The sequence below is a fragment of the Helianthus annuus genome, chromosome 7 (assembly GCF_002127325.2).
Source record: "Helianthus annuus cultivar XRQ/B chromosome 7, HanXRQr2.0-SUNRISE, whole genome shotgun sequence".
Taxonomy (NCBI): Eukaryota; Viridiplantae; Streptophyta; class Magnoliopsida; order Asterales; family Asteraceae; genus Helianthus; species Helianthus annuus.
The window spans coordinates 21,800,886-21,816,810 of record NC_035439.2 but is presented as its reverse complement, the minus strand read 5'-3'; the positions used below and the strand labels follow the sequence as shown (position 1 = coordinate 21,816,810).

Below are 15,925 nucleotides of genomic sequence, written 5' to 3'. Positions count from 1 at the left end.
AAGCTAGAAGCAATCACGCTAATAACTAGCAGCTAGAAGCTCATGTTACTGTACATATACCGAGTCCTGAGTTTGCATTGTCAAAGTAATGGGACTTTACCCAAAAGCACATAAAGCAGTACCGAGACTCACAAAACTAGCATTCACCAAAGAGGGAAGAGAGTTACTACAACTGAAAGATGAGCTGTCGAGAAGGCTTCCTAGGGCAGAGACTTCTGCCAATAAAAGGAAGTCTCCTCACAACTCCAAAGGTATCACATATGGCTCTCTCTCACACACATACACACACTCTCTCTCTATATGCTAAACTCTTATAAAACCATTTACTGATTCTCACGTCTGAGTCTAAACGCGGGAAGCCACCTCCCGCGTTAAGGCTAACGGTGTTCTTTGTTTGTATATGTCGATCAAGAAGCTATCTACTGGAGTGGATCCTGGACCTTCTTCTACTATATTCTTGTTGTTTTAACAGCTATGGTTTTATCTCACTTGGTTTTCCTAGAAAGGTTTTGGATAAGACAGCATCACCAAGTGTATTACAAGAAGACTATACAATTTTATCATGTGGATAGTCAAGATGAAGTGTTATGAATAAATCATTTACAGTGACTCTCCATATCTTTAACTCCTCTTTATATTACTCTTATATTAATGCATGAGCCTATAAGTAGAGGCTTTGTATTTTGTACTTATATCATCCATAAGAAAATATTCTCTTATTATTCTATCTCTATTCTTAATAGGTTCTAGTTGTTACACCTCAAATCTAATATTATCCACAACTACAAACTCAAGTGTCGGTGCCGACACGGGAATAGGATTTGCCCTTTATTGGGCTAAATGGGCGGCAAAGGTATAGTGCCAGGCAGCTGCCTGACACTCCCCTATTGGCCTAACAAATTTAGGATTTTATCCCGCTTTAAAATTACGATTTTGCCATCAGTTCAAAATTATGTTTTTGCCCCACTTAAAAATAAATTTACGCTTTCGCTCCCAAGTAAATATTTCAATTTTGCCCCCGGTTAAAAATTACGATTTTGCCTCGTTTCAATTTACAGTTTTGTCATTAGTTTTTTTCCCTTAAAATTATGATTTTCCCATCAGTTCAAAATTATGTTTTTACCCCCACTAAAAAATAAATTTACGTTTTTTCTCCCAGCTAAAAATTCCAATTTTGCCCTAAGTTCAAAATTACGATTTTGCCCCGTATAAATTTATAATTTTGCCCATTAGTTTTTTTTCTCACAGCCAATTTACGATTTTGCCCTCAACTTAAATTTACATTTTCCCTCATCGTTTTTGATTGTTTTCCTGGTGACATTACAAGTTTACCCGCAGTGTAAAATTACAGTCGTGCCGGCAACTTCCTCGCACTCCCCCGTTGGTCCATTTAGTTTACGATTTATCCCTGAATTAAAATTATGATTTGGCCCTCGGTTAAAAATTACGTTTTTCTCAATGTTTTAGTTTTTTTAGCAAAACTATAAAGGTTTTTTGTTTTAATTGGTTTACTCGATTTAATTTCTTCCCGTGTCAAGGAGCTGCCTAACACTAGCTAATTAGTCCTGAAAATTTACAGTTTTGTCATGAGCCTAAAAATATGGTCTTGTCATCGTTTTTGTTTTTTTCCTAGCAAAATTATAGTAGTCTTTTTTTAATTGATTGAGAATTATTCGGCCATCGCCCCGCAACACGGGCATGGCATCAACTAGTTACTTACAATTTCAATGTGCTTAATCAACTTTTTACTAGAATACTACGTATGTATGTATATACTAGCACGAGAAAAAAATTTCTTTTATTCTCTCTCTCACACACATATATATATTTTTTATTTCTGTATAAAAGTTTTAACCGTATTATTATATATATCGAATTATAACATGGATTTGCGCCAGTTTAGATTTTGGTTTTTTGATTTTTGCCCATTTGTTTTAGGTGTTTTCTGATTTTGCCCATGTGACCACTAAAAATGAGGATATCCATGCATGCCCTTCAATTATAAATATACAAAATAACTAAGGACAAAAATGCATCCAAATCAATTTCTTTTAATTTCAATTTGATTTTATAATTTATGTTTCAAGTTTTTTACTTATAAACTATAACTAAAATTATAATTCTTACTAACTTTTATTAAAAAACAAACATGTAAATTATAATTGATTTTTATGCTCTTTATTGTTATAAACTGAATCGACACATACGAAAATATCATTAGTCAATACATGCAGGCGTCATGATATCTCTTTCGATTGCTATATCGAGTGTTTGTATCGTACTCATACCTAAGGATTAGTAAATGGTACCGTGTACCGGTATTGAATTTTCCAACCCGAAATATTTTTGGTACCGATTCGGTACCAACTTTTGGCGTTTTCGGTACCAGTTTGTACGGTACCGGTATTTACTGGTTTTAACCTTCAAATACCGGTATCGTACCGTTACCGAACCTTGCCAAGATGCATGAGGAAACCCACCGAAAACTCGCCGCGAAGCGCCAGAAAACCTACTAGTTTAAATAAAAAATTATAAAAACCTAACAAGTAATACGTAGAAGACTTATAACTGGTATATGTTTGTAAAATGGTAGCCATTTTTACAACATACCTCACGTGTGCCGCTTTTTCCACGATCTTATCAAGTTAAGATCCACATAAAAGCAATCAGATTAATTTCTCACAAAGTCTATCTAAACAAATGGATATGTCTGTATTAAGGGGCGGACTCACATTGGTGCTACCGGGGTCCCCGGACCCCATCTTTTTAAAAAAAAATAGTAGATTCGGTATATTAAATTGTATATGGACCTCATAAATACAATTAGGTGGACACCATAGAAGTAAAAAGAAAGCTGGTGTAGTGGTAAGTCTCCCTCTTTTCCACCAAGAGGTCATGGGTTCAATCCTTGATAAGCACATCTTTCTTATTTTTTATAAAAATCTAGTTCAAACCTCACTTTAACTCGACCTGAACGAGGACCGACCCGAAAATGGACCCCATTAAAATAAAATCCTGGGTCCGCCACTTTCTATATATATATATGGTCGATTAAACAAACAAAAGAGGGAAAAAATGTCATCACTACTACATGATCGTGAACATAAGAAAACCAAACTCCTAACTACTCAAATGTAGAAAATGAATGAACTCGTACCTATCAATATTCGCCTACAAATGTACTAAAATCACATAATTTAATTTGACAAAATCTATAAAGTAGTCATTTCCTATCATTGTTAATCAAGTTTTCCAAATTTATGTTGAAGAGCCTAAGTAAATGATTAGGATCAAATACAAACGACACTATAAATAAGAAGAGTAAGAAGTATTCTAATACATTGATCTTAGATTTGAAGTGTTGAGATTAGTTTTAGGGAAAAAAAATAATGGAAGGGTATAAAAGAAATTCTACGTTTATTGACTTTCCACATGAAAAACACATATCAATTTAAAACGTTCATAACTTTTTCATACGACTTTTGTTTTTTTTTTTAATAAAAATCACTTTAATAACCAACGTTTTTTATCTTTAATATGAGAATGATATTACTAGATAAAAAATAAAATTAAAAAAATTCACTTTTACTGGATTTTCTTTATATTGTGTTAAAGGTTGTACTCATTATGTCTTTCAACTGGTTTTGGTCTTATTGTTTTTTACTAAGGTTTCTGCAGTTTGTGTTATTATCAAAACTTATAAGACAATATTTATTTCGGTACTGTCCATTGTATTTTTATTAGAACCTAAAATACAATGTAGGACACAATGACTATGGTGTTATATTTGGGTTTTCTATACATTGTGTAATAGGCTATGGTCATTGTGTTTATTCTGCTATCCATTGTGTTTTAATCTATTGTCTTTTGTGTTTTTGTTTAGTTGTCCATTGTGTTCTAATATGTTATCCATTGTGTTTTAGTATGTTTTCTATTGTATCTTGTATCTGTTGTCATCCGTTGGGTTTTTAGTCTACTTTCCATTTTTTTGTTTGATACTCATTCTATTTTACATTACATCTATGGTGTTAAGTTTGGTCCAATGTGTCTTTTATTTGTTGTCATTAATTGTGTTTTTTGTCTACTTTCCATTAAGTTTTTAGTTTGATACTTATTATGTTTTACGTTATGTCCATTGTGTAATACACAACTGAGTTTTCTCATTGTGTTTTACGTAATGTTCATTGTGTAATACGCAACTGTGTTTTTTTTAAGTATAACAATAGGATACTCAAATTAAAAATAAAAAGACTCTCGATTTTATGGTATAATTTTTTCTTAAAACAAATAACGTAAAAAAGTAACGAACATTTAAAAATTGAGGCGGAAATATTATGTGACTTGCATGTGCATAATATTTTTATTCTCTTTGACAAAATTACTCTTCCTACTTGATTCCTTCTTATACACTTGTCACTTTATAGTTTATAGTGACTTCTTACACTTCTTATTTTTAAACTCATTTGTATTATAACTCAACCCCTAAATAAAAACCACTTAACTTATTAATATGTTACAACATTGTAAAATGTGGTATGTTTTTGCATGTAGAAAATTCATGTGGTATGTTTTTGCATGTAGAAAATTCATGACTTGTCATTAGTTTTTTTTAATTTATTTAAAGATGGTTTTAGTCGCTCATGGTTTGGTTAATATAACTCAATCCATTAAAAGTAGGTTTTGTTTAAATAGCTTAAAAAGGATTCTGAAGATGACATGTGACACACCTTATAAGTAGAGTAGAAAAGCATCTTGGTCCTAAAACATAAACTTTCACTTTTTTGTTTTCTAAAAAATACAACACAAAAAATCTAGTATAAAAAAATCTAGCATAAAAAATCCAGTACAAAAAAATACAGTACAAAAAAATACAGTAAAAAAATCTAGTACAAAAAATTTAGCACAAAAAATCTAGAACAAAAAATGTAACACAAAAATGTAGGATCGTTGTGCGATCTGAATGAGTCGATCAGAAGAGTTGTTTATCCGAATCAAAGGCGGAATCAATGAAACGGATGCTCGATTTAATTATAATGTCTCTATTATTGATTTAACACTGATTTACAACCTGGAGACGATTCGGCAGAGCTTCGCTACCCAGATACGAAAGTTACAAATGACAAACCAAGTGCCCATATATATAATTGTGTGATTCCGCTTGAAATGACCATGGACACTTTCAAGCGGAATTAACTTGGTTAATTTCGCTTGAACTTGCCCTTGATTGTTTCAAGTGGAATTACCAACAAATCCACTAAATTCAGTTTCTATCAACCCGAGCACTGGTTATCCTATCCTATTACACGACTCGATACAAGACGAAGTCAATAGACATAGTGCACTAACAGACTCCCCCTTGGATGTTGATGAAGTCTTTAGTGTCGAGTCTCTATCATGACACATCTTCAGTCTTGATCAGTCTTCATGCTCTATCTAAATTGTCTAACACAGTAAGCAACCATCAATCTTTCTTCAAGTCTTCAGGCTCCCCCTTTCGTCAAGCTTCCGTGCTTTAGGGATCGACACCTTGCTTTCAGGTTACAAGCTCCCCCTTGATTTGAGCTCGTCTTTAGACTCCCCCTTAGACTATGCTATCAGGATCGTAGTATGGTACAATATCTGCAACACTCATACGTTTATAAGTAACAACATTTTAGACTTCCAAGAATCGTAACCTGGCAATTCAATTTCCTCTATCAACAAATTTTATGATTTGGCAAATTTTGAAAATCCAACTTCCTCACAGTTAATCATCCAAGTCCAAACTAATGACCTTGGAGATATCACCAACTGTTTTTTTATTTTTGTTAAAAAAATCAAGTTTCAAATTAATGAACTTGTTTTATTTTCAGAAACACAATCAGCTTACTTAGATTTTTACACTCAGCATCTCAAACATCGGTTGTCGAAAATAAAGCAGAATCAAATTTTTTTTTGTATTTTCTGAAATATAAAGCAGTAAAGAAATATTTACAAACATATTTACAGACAATATTTTTGTTTGAGTTCGCGTCAGAGGATCATATCAGTTTATGACAAATCAATAGTACCGTTGAGCTTTAAACACTTTAAGTTCTAAACGATTCACTTAGATTGTCAGTATACTGATCCACTTAAATTTTCACACAAAGTTCAACTGTTTCGAGATACGGATTTAGTGTATTAAGGACTTAAACTTATTCGCGTGTCCCACCTCAGAATATACTCCCGTATCCAGATCCCAATATTCAGTCTTACAGGTGAGTATACCTAAATGATATCTGTAAAGGGTTAAATGCGAGGCCATGGGAGCTCAAGTCAGAACTTCCGTTCAGTAAAAAGATGATGGCTCGTCTTTCGGTGTGTTCCCTTTAGAGAATCTTTTCTTCAATAGCACATGATTAGAATTTTTTCAATGTTTCATCATTTTTTGTACTAAGAGCGAAGTTTAAGATTAAAGCAAATGCAAAGTATTATACGGGGACTAGGCCATTGCTTCCGCAAAATCAGAAGTCCCGGGATAATACCCCAGATATCACTGAGTATAAAGACCTAGTATCTCAGAAAAAGGGACCTTTCAAACAAGATTTCGGGGGTTACCCATATATCCGAGAGATGTTCCCCACGATATATGCAAGTTTGAAATTTAGGTTTATATATCGAACACAATCTACTAAATGCGCAAAAATCTACTGGCATATCATCAGTGAGACCGTTTATCACATTAAAACATTTCATTTCTTTAGCGTACTGTGATTGTCTACTGATGTACTATCATTTCCTCTTTTTACACAAAAACTCATTTTTGAATTTTATCATGTTTTTGGCTTTTTCAAATTTTCTAATGTTTTTGGATTTTCTGACAATTTTTCTCCCCCTATAATGTAAAACCATTAAAAGAAAATTTGACAAACCGATACTGATAGCTTTGTCTCGCCATCCATTTTCTGTTTCTCGTGCACTAATTTACAAAAAATATAACATAAAGTACCCCCATGATTTATAACCCATTGATTTTCGACAGTTTGAAAACCATTTTTCAATCTTGTGAAAGTAATCATGTTTGTTCCGCCGTGAGGGTTTCGGCATATTCAAGTAACATATTTTTGAATTTTTTAATTTTTTGACAAAATTTAAAAAAAAACATATTTTTGATCTTTTTTTTTAATTTTTTTTACAAAATAAAAACATATTTTTGGTTTTTAAATTTTTCAATATTTATACAGAAAATCAAACAAACTCCCTGTTTAACCAAACCAGGGTTCAGCAACCTCCTCTTCCCGTTGTGCCAGGCTGCTCCGTTTTCCATTTTCACAATCTTCAGTTTTCTTGAGCACCTGCACATTCAACTATTCAATCACTTGAACAATTTAGCCCAGGTCTGTTTGACCTTAGGCATTTCAACACAATATGCATCATTTAACTTCGGAAAATCTTTGTCATTTTGCACAAAGACTTTGTCAATTTTAACTTCTACTTTTTCTTCGTTTACCAAAGTCACTTGTTTCTTAACACTCCATGTTTGACCTTTAGGAGTACCTCGTTTGTATAAATGTGACTCTTTTTGAACATTTTCATTTTGAGCAACATTTGGTTTCCAAAACTGTTGGGGTTTTGTCATATCAACTAATGTTTTCCAACTTTGCGTTGTTCTGAATCTGGGTGTGTGAGAATTCCAGGTCTGTCTTGAATCGAACCTGTTCGGGTTTGATTTTCAATTTTGATTTGAAGCAAACTTGTTTGTGTTGTACCTCCAAGTTTGTTTTGAATCAAACCTGGTTGACCTTTGTTTCACATCCTCAGATTTCTGTTTTTGAACATCATCAGACTTCTTTTTCATCTCAACATCAACAGGTTTCAGATTTGGACACTTGCATGCAAGATGTCCTGTTTGATCACATTTGAAACATGTTCTCTTGGACACATCTTTGACCTGTTGTTGTTGTTTTTTCTGAGTATGAAACTCATCATTAGACTGTCGTCCAAATTTAAGTTCCTTCTCTTCTGCTAAATTTTTTCCTTGAACGAAACTCATTTTTGCTTGAAAATTTTGTGTTTCATTTTTATTCCAACGTTGTTTCTTCTTATAACCCAACCCAGCCTTCATGTTTTTCTTCTTGAAACCAGGTTTATTATAAGAACCTTTGTGACCTTTACCAGCAAACTTTGGAATATTAGATTTCTCAATCTCAACCATCTTAAAAACTTTATCAACCTTTTCTAAAATCACATTTTGAATCAGGAATACAACATCTAAGAATAATCTCTCCGATCCAATCATGGTATAAACCAATCCTTTTGAATCATCATTCAAATTTTTCAAGGAATTTGTGTTTTTCAGATATTCATCATGAAAATTACCTTCATTTTCATCCTGTGATTCAGACTTACCTGATTCAACTGACTCTTCTTTCAAGACACTTTCAACGACTTTACCTACCACCTCTGAATCACTAGAATCATCAGATTTGGAATAGGTTATGTCAATGTTGTCTGGCAATTGATCTACCAGGTTGAAAGCTTTTTCGACCTTTTCTTCATCATAAAAAACAAACTTTTCCGGTGGTGGAACTTGATGAAACTCTGAGCCAATACCTTTTGTGTTTTGCTCAGAATCTTTCCCATCCGGTTTTATGTTGAAAATACGTTCAAGCACATATGACGACGCATGATAACTTTTTAACTTGTTATTATTCTGTTCTAAATCAACAATCTGTCGTTTTAGCTTAGCAACATCTTCAATATATGAATTTACAACACCTTGTTTAATTTCATACATTCGTTTTAATTCCTTTGATGTTTCAGAACAGTATTTCAATCTTGATTGAGCAAGTTTCCTTTCACTTTTTACTTTTTCATATGATTCTTTTGTAATGTGATAAGCCAATTTTATTGAATCGTATTCCTTTTTCATATCTTGGCAAATATTTTCTTTTTGTGAACATTCTTCTGTCATTTTAGAAACATTTTCTTTCAAAACTTCATTCTCTTTTTCTAATTTTTTACATTTTTCTGAAAGCGTTTCATTATTTTCTTTTAAAACCTTTTCATTTTCAAACATTTCTTTGCATTTTTCTTTGAAAACTTTTTCGATTTTTGTAAATTCAAGATCTCTCGTTCTGAACTTTTCATCTTTTTCAGTACAAGCACTACATGGTTCCATGCATTTCTTACACTGTTCAATAGTTTCATTTAAGACTTCAGAATCAGATTTTACCTCAGTGATTGGCACTTTGGTCTTTGCTGCAACTTCAGTCTGATTCTGGTCAGCATCATTCTGCTTTTCTTCTTCTCCAAAACTAGCATCACTAACAAACTTCAAATTCTCATTCTTCACTTTAGTTGAACTTTCAATTTTCTTTTCAACATCTACAAACTGCTGTTCTTCAGTAACAACCTTCTCCTTTTCAACAACTTTCTCTTTTATCACCTCCTCTTTTTCAGTCATCTTCACATCTTCAACTTTCTCAACTTCTTCAACCTTGACTTCCTCAGCAGCTTTCTTCAGATTATCAACTAAATTCTCAATGTTCTTCTTCATTCTTTCTTCATTCCTCTTCCTCAGTTTTGTTATCATAGCATCCCTGATGATTTTATCCAGCCTTTTTACATATGTTTTGTGTTTTGCAACATTAGAATAATATTCGCTGGATCGAGGAATTACTAGAAGAACATCATCATGAATTATGTCACTTCTGGGAACAACCGGTTCACCTTGTTTGTTGACAAAACATTCTTGCTTCTTATCCCATCTTTTGTTTCTCACTGCATTTTCATATTCTTCTTGCATTTTCTCCATTCTGCACCCCACAATGAATCTTTCTCTTTCAGTCTTCTCTTTCAAAATCTCTTCTCGAGTTTTCTCTTTTATCTCAATTGTGCCTTTTTCTTCTTGGTTTTCCTCTTTTATTTCAGCAACAAAGGCATAATGATCATGTTTCTTTAAAGGAATTTCTGAATCTTCCTTTGTTCTAATTTTGAATCGATAATCAACACGATCTTCTTCTAGAAGAATGTCACTCCAGTCATAACCTTCATCATCATGGAAAACTGCACAAGCTCTTGACTTGGGTTTATCTTCAATCATTTTCGGCTCTTCTTTGCTTCGGTGGTAGATTGCCTTCCGATAATAATAATCATCGTTGAAAGGACGTTCATTTCCTCCAGCTGCAGAATTAGTGCATTCTCTCTTGAAATGACCTTTTTGCTTACATTTGAAGCAGGTCACTTTGGATTTGTCAAATCCAAGCTTCGTTGACAGACCACCCAAAGATTGCTTCCCGGTAATCTCCATGTATCTTTGAGCTCTGCAAATGCAACTTGCCAAACACCAATGGATGTCAATGAGCCCCATATCTTCCGGATCAATCTGGTCGTAGTCTTCTTTAGTCAATTCGGAGTTTCCAATTTTGCCAGCTACAAGACCTTCATATGATTCCAGAACAGATGCAAGGAAACTCATTTGCTGTTTAGCTGCATTGATGCTCATCGCAGGAGAATTCTTCAACTTGAGAGCTATATTACACAATATCTCCTCTGATTCTTCAGAACTTGCTTTTGAAGATGAATGATATCCAGAATTGTAGCTTGATGAGGTTGTTTGTGTTTCTTTCATCTTCTCACCACTGAATGCTGTCTTTGGTGAACTATCAGCTTTCACCGAAGGTAAATTGCCTTTGTAGTACAGACCAACATTCTGATGATGCGACGAACTGCTCATCTTGCTTTGCTTTTGCAATTCCAGATCATGACTTTCAATTTTCTCTAACAAAACATCAAGAGTAATATCATCATACAAAGCATCATTTTTCAATATAAACACAAACGTTTACCACTGATCAGCTCGTGGTAACGCTTCAATCACTTTGTCAATAATTTCTTCTCTCGTTTTTACAATTTTAAATCTCTCAAGTTCAATTTTTAGGTGACAGAATCGTTCAATCATTTGTCTAATAGTTTCACCTTTCAAACTATCAAACAGATCAAATTCCCTTTTTAATAATGCTATTTTGTTTTTCTTTATCTGTTTACCCCCCTCAGCTTTCACCTGTAAAGCTTTCCATACAGATTTTGATGATCCATCATGAATTAATAATGAAAAAATATCATCTCGAACTGATTGTTGGATCAAAGCAATCATTTTCTGCTCGTATGAAAATTGCTTTTTGTCTTCCTCTAAAAAATCTTTGATCGGAATTACTTCTCCTTTGTCATTAACAGGTGTATCATATCTAAACTCTAAGCAAAACCAACTCTCATGTGCATATGCTTTCGTCCAGTTCATAAACCTTTCTTTCCACCAGACATAGTCCTCAATGTTATCAAGCTTTCGTGGTTTTGAATAGGTTCCATAAAAGTTGTCATGTTTAATGTTGTCTTTGATGGTTTTTGTTATTGCTTTGGGTGTAACCTCTGAAGATTCCACCGTATCTGAGGTAAACGCATTATAGAACGTATTGAAAAATTCTTCAGCCATGATATAATCCTGGTGACAAACAAACAATCACAATCAGAATCAATAATAACAAATATCCCGAAATAGACTGACACTCGGTTGACGTGAAATGATCTTGACACAAAAATCCACTTTCAAACGGAATAAGGATCTCAAGCGAAATCACTAGTTGAAACGGAATCACTTTGGAGCGGAATAATGATTTCAAACGAAATTACTTGGATAACACTTTCAAGCGAGATCACAACTTGAAGCGAAATCAGAATTTCAAACGGAATTCCACTTTCAAGCGGAATCACTTGTTTTAAGCGAAATCTTCAAGCGAAATAACACTTTGAAGCGGAATCAGATGAACTTTCAAGCGAAATAGCAGATTCAAGCGGATTCACATGCTAATCTCAAACGGAATAGTACTTTTCAAGCGAAATCAACTAAACTTTTCAAGCGGAATCAGGATGTTCGTTCAAGCGGAATTAGGTTTTGGCCTGTTTTTGTCACTTTTAAGCTGAATCTTGGTCTGATTCTTTCAAGGGTTTGTTAAAACACTGTTTCGCATGTAATATGAGAAATTCAATCCATTTTGACCGTGAAATCTTGTCAATTTTGAAAAAGAAGGTGTAGAAGTCAGAAAACTGATGATATCAAGCTAAACTCTTCTTCCTGCGCTCTGATACCACTTGTAGGATCGTTGTGCGATCTGAATGAGTCGATCAGAAGAGTTGTTTATCCGAATCAAAGGCAGAATCAATGAAACGGATGCTCGATTTAATTATAATGTCTCTATTATTGATTTAACACTGATTTACAATCTGGAGACGATTCGGCAGAGCTTCACTTCTCAGATCCAAAAGTTACAAATGACAAACCAAGTGCCCATATATATAATTGTGTGATTCCGCTTGAAATGACCATGGACACTTTCAAGCGGAATTAACTTAGTTAATTTCGCTTGAACTTGCCATTGACTGTTTCAAGCGGAATTACCAACAAATCCACTAAATTCAGTTTTTATCAACCCGAGCACTGGTTATCCTATCCTATTACACGACTCGATACAAGACGAAGTCAATAGACATAGTGCACTAACAAAAAAAATCTAGCATAAAAATGGTATACACCAAAGAAATACAACACAATTTTTTTATTTTTTTTAGTCGTCATATTTTATATAGCAATAAAGTACTTAAATTAAAGATAAAAAATTCTTGATTTTATGGTGCAATTAAAAATGCCGTATAAAAAGTTATGAGTTTTAATAAATGGAGAGGAATATGCATGTACCTTGTATGTGTGTATGTGAAGAGAGAAAGTCAATAAATATGTTATTTCAAAAATACCCTTACATCTTTTTTTTCAACATTTTTATCGTAGTCATTGTAACAACTCGAGTTTCCAAGGTTCTTCAGCTATGCTCTACTTCTAATTAAATCTCGTCGTACATTATAATTTTGTGCTTATTATGTGAAATTAATAAAGTTGATTAATATTCTGAATATTGTAAGCGAATGAAAGTTATTTCGGGATTGGGTTTACGATGTTTAACCACACGAGTTCCCGGTCGCACACTTCTATCTCGATCGCACACTTCCTAACTTGTATGTATCTTAAATCTTGGCCCACACCATCAAGCCCAAATCGATCGAAGCCCAACCCCTTTCCCCATTGTATACGCATGTGAGCGTATGTATGCATACAGCTTCTTTCTAAACCTTTTTGGAAACCCTAAGTTTCCTTTCAACCTCACATAGTCGATGGCAGCTTCTCGATTTTGACCAGCTCCTCTCTTTGATGCGCTCTCCTTCTCGTTTCAACTCACCCTTTACGATTTCCTGGTTAGTACGATAATACTTGTTTTAATTCTGGTTGATCGTATTTGACTATGTGCAAAATAATACTGATTCGTAATGATGATTTTGGGAGTCCTTATGTCTTGGAGTAGTTGGAAACTATATTTTGATTGTATGAATATGATCGATGACTAATTTAAGTGTTATGGATATCGAACAAATACGTGACACGGAAACTTGCATGACGATGATTCAGTAACCTAGGGTTCATGTCTAGGTTTGATTTTTATGTTGATAGATTAAGGATTGCATGATACTGTTGTTCACGTTTGGATATGCAAGGGTTATTCATTAACACAATGAGACTGTTTGGATTGACCGAAATATGGGGTGTTAATGGCATGATCATCATTATGTGACTTGGTTAAATTGAATATTGATTATAATGAAAAATGGCAATTGATGATCGACTGAATCCATGGGGAGTGGATTGATCGTGTGAATGGGAAAGTGGTAATTGAATCTGGCCCTAAATTAAGTTGTCGTATAACTGATACCGCACATCGAGTGGCCGCACACTCTGATAGGAACACGGCTAATGCACAAGGTACCAACTTCTCATGCAGATCGCACACTCCGTGTCGCACAAACAATGCATGTCGTACACTAAAAAGTAAGTCGCACACACACACACATCGCACAACAGCGGGTCGCACACCTCTACCGAGGTCGCACACTCATATATAGTGGGTCTTTAAACTAATTGTGTCGTGCACCTAATTGGACTTCACCTATTAATTGGGCCGCATAATGCCTTAGACGTATATACATATGCACCTGGACCGCACACTTAAACTAGGAATACCGTTCGTTTATGTGAAGTATGAAACATGTTTACCTGGGTAACTAGTTGCTGGAATAACGAATCATGCCATGTCTATATTGATAGTGATATTAATATTATGAGATTAACTTCGTAAGAGTTTGTTTTTCAGTCTTGGCTTTAACAGCATTCACGTGAAACTCAGGATTGAATTTCTAAGATTTTTATAATGTGTTTTTTTTATTTCATGGCTATCTCATAATAATTAGTTTATTATGATTTTGAAAAGCTGATCACCACTTCTTCAACAAAATAAAAATCAAGGAAATAAAGAAAAGAGTTAGACAGGAGTTTTATGTGTGGGCCTAGTAGGCTTGCAGTTTGCACATGGTAAGGGACGGGCAACCACAAGTGTTTTTAATTCTACAATAAATTCAAATATGATAATTAGGTAAAAAAATGACATGTTGGTGTTTTTCTTATAATCATGTTTTCTTTACTTGTGGACTGTTTGGCAACATCTGAATGGTTAAGTGTGTATTATTGTTGGGCCTCGAGTTACGTAGGCCGCACATTCCTATGATCGACGGATTAACAATTAAGGGGTTTATGTGAAATAGAATTGGTGATGTGAACTTGTATATAACTTAAGTACCTTCTATGTGATTATACGATGATGATTAACTGTTATGACCCGTGTTATGTTATGTATATTTCTGGTACGCTACTGGCGTATTGTGTGAAAAGAGTATGTGATCTATGGGTATGCGAAACTGATTGGTAATGTAACTGTACTAGGACTTGGTTGACCAAAGTGGAACAAAGTAATATAACATACCGAGCAAAGCTAAGGTGAGTTCACTACATTCGAGCATGCGTCCCAGTGGTTGGGGACAGTCAGTGGGTATCCCGTGGAGGGATAAGTCTTTTGGCTAAAAACGGGTATATTGGTTAATATTCTCACCTATCATTCTTGTAAGTCCCTTATGTTGTTACCTGGAGGGTAACGGGTATTAGTTGGTAGCGCTACTTAGGTTTGGCACCCTCACACCGCTCCTAGATAGGACGGATGTGAACTAATGACCCAGTCGGGCCCAGTACTGGATAGGAGTACGTGGGAAAGGGCAGTCATGTACATCAGGAGCCGTCTTGTTCGGAATTGAGATATTAACAATATTACTTGCATTGGTTATTGAACTGTTTTACATTCAACTGGTAACAAACGTTTTCGTAAAACTATGAACTCACCAGCGTTGTCTGATACACTTGTTGCATGCTCGCAGGTCGTTAGGTATCTTGGATTTGGGAACTTGTGGTAGGGAGTAGCTGGAGTGGTCATGGGTCGACTGGAAGGATTCATGTGTTTGAATTATTGATACTATACATTGGTTTCGAAATGGTTTAACTTTGGTTTATTAATTGCTTCCGCTGAACATGTTGATTTCCAATTGAACTTATTGATGACACGTTTTATTAATAATTGTTGATTTATTTAACAACTTGTGATTGGTTCAATATGATTAGTGGCTCGTTATTGGTTTGTCACTCGTCTAGTAGGGTTTCCCATGGGTGGTATTTTGGGGGTGTGACAGTTTGGTATCAGAGCCACTGGTTATAGTGAACTTGGTTTTAAAACGTTTTTATAAACCAGACTATAACCGAACAGATCCGAAATCGACCATGACACTCGGCTCCAGACTGCAAGGTTCGTTTCTAGTTTACTATTGCATAGTATATCTAGTGTTTGCTTATGAATAACATCACACGTGAATGCACACTTAGCACTGCAGTATGAACTTCTTTGTTACCAATCCATGTTACGTGTTCTAAGAGTGCGACTCTTCTTGAACTCTCATGATCTATGTTGTGGCGTCATCTGTC

The 15,925-nt window shown here is 34.5% G+C and overlaps 1 long non-coding RNA gene across 1 annotated transcript; it reads left to right on the top strand.

The window, feature by feature from the left end:
* The first annotated feature begins 246 nt into the window (after positions 1 to 246).
* On the top strand, positions 247 to 15,540 carry LOC118480342. Its single transcript, XR_004862033.1, has 2 exons — positions 247 to 605; positions 15,328 to 15,540. It is a non-coding gene; the product is annotated as an uncharacterized LOC118480342 (long non-coding RNA).
* Positions 15,541 to 15,925: the final 385 nt, after the last annotated feature.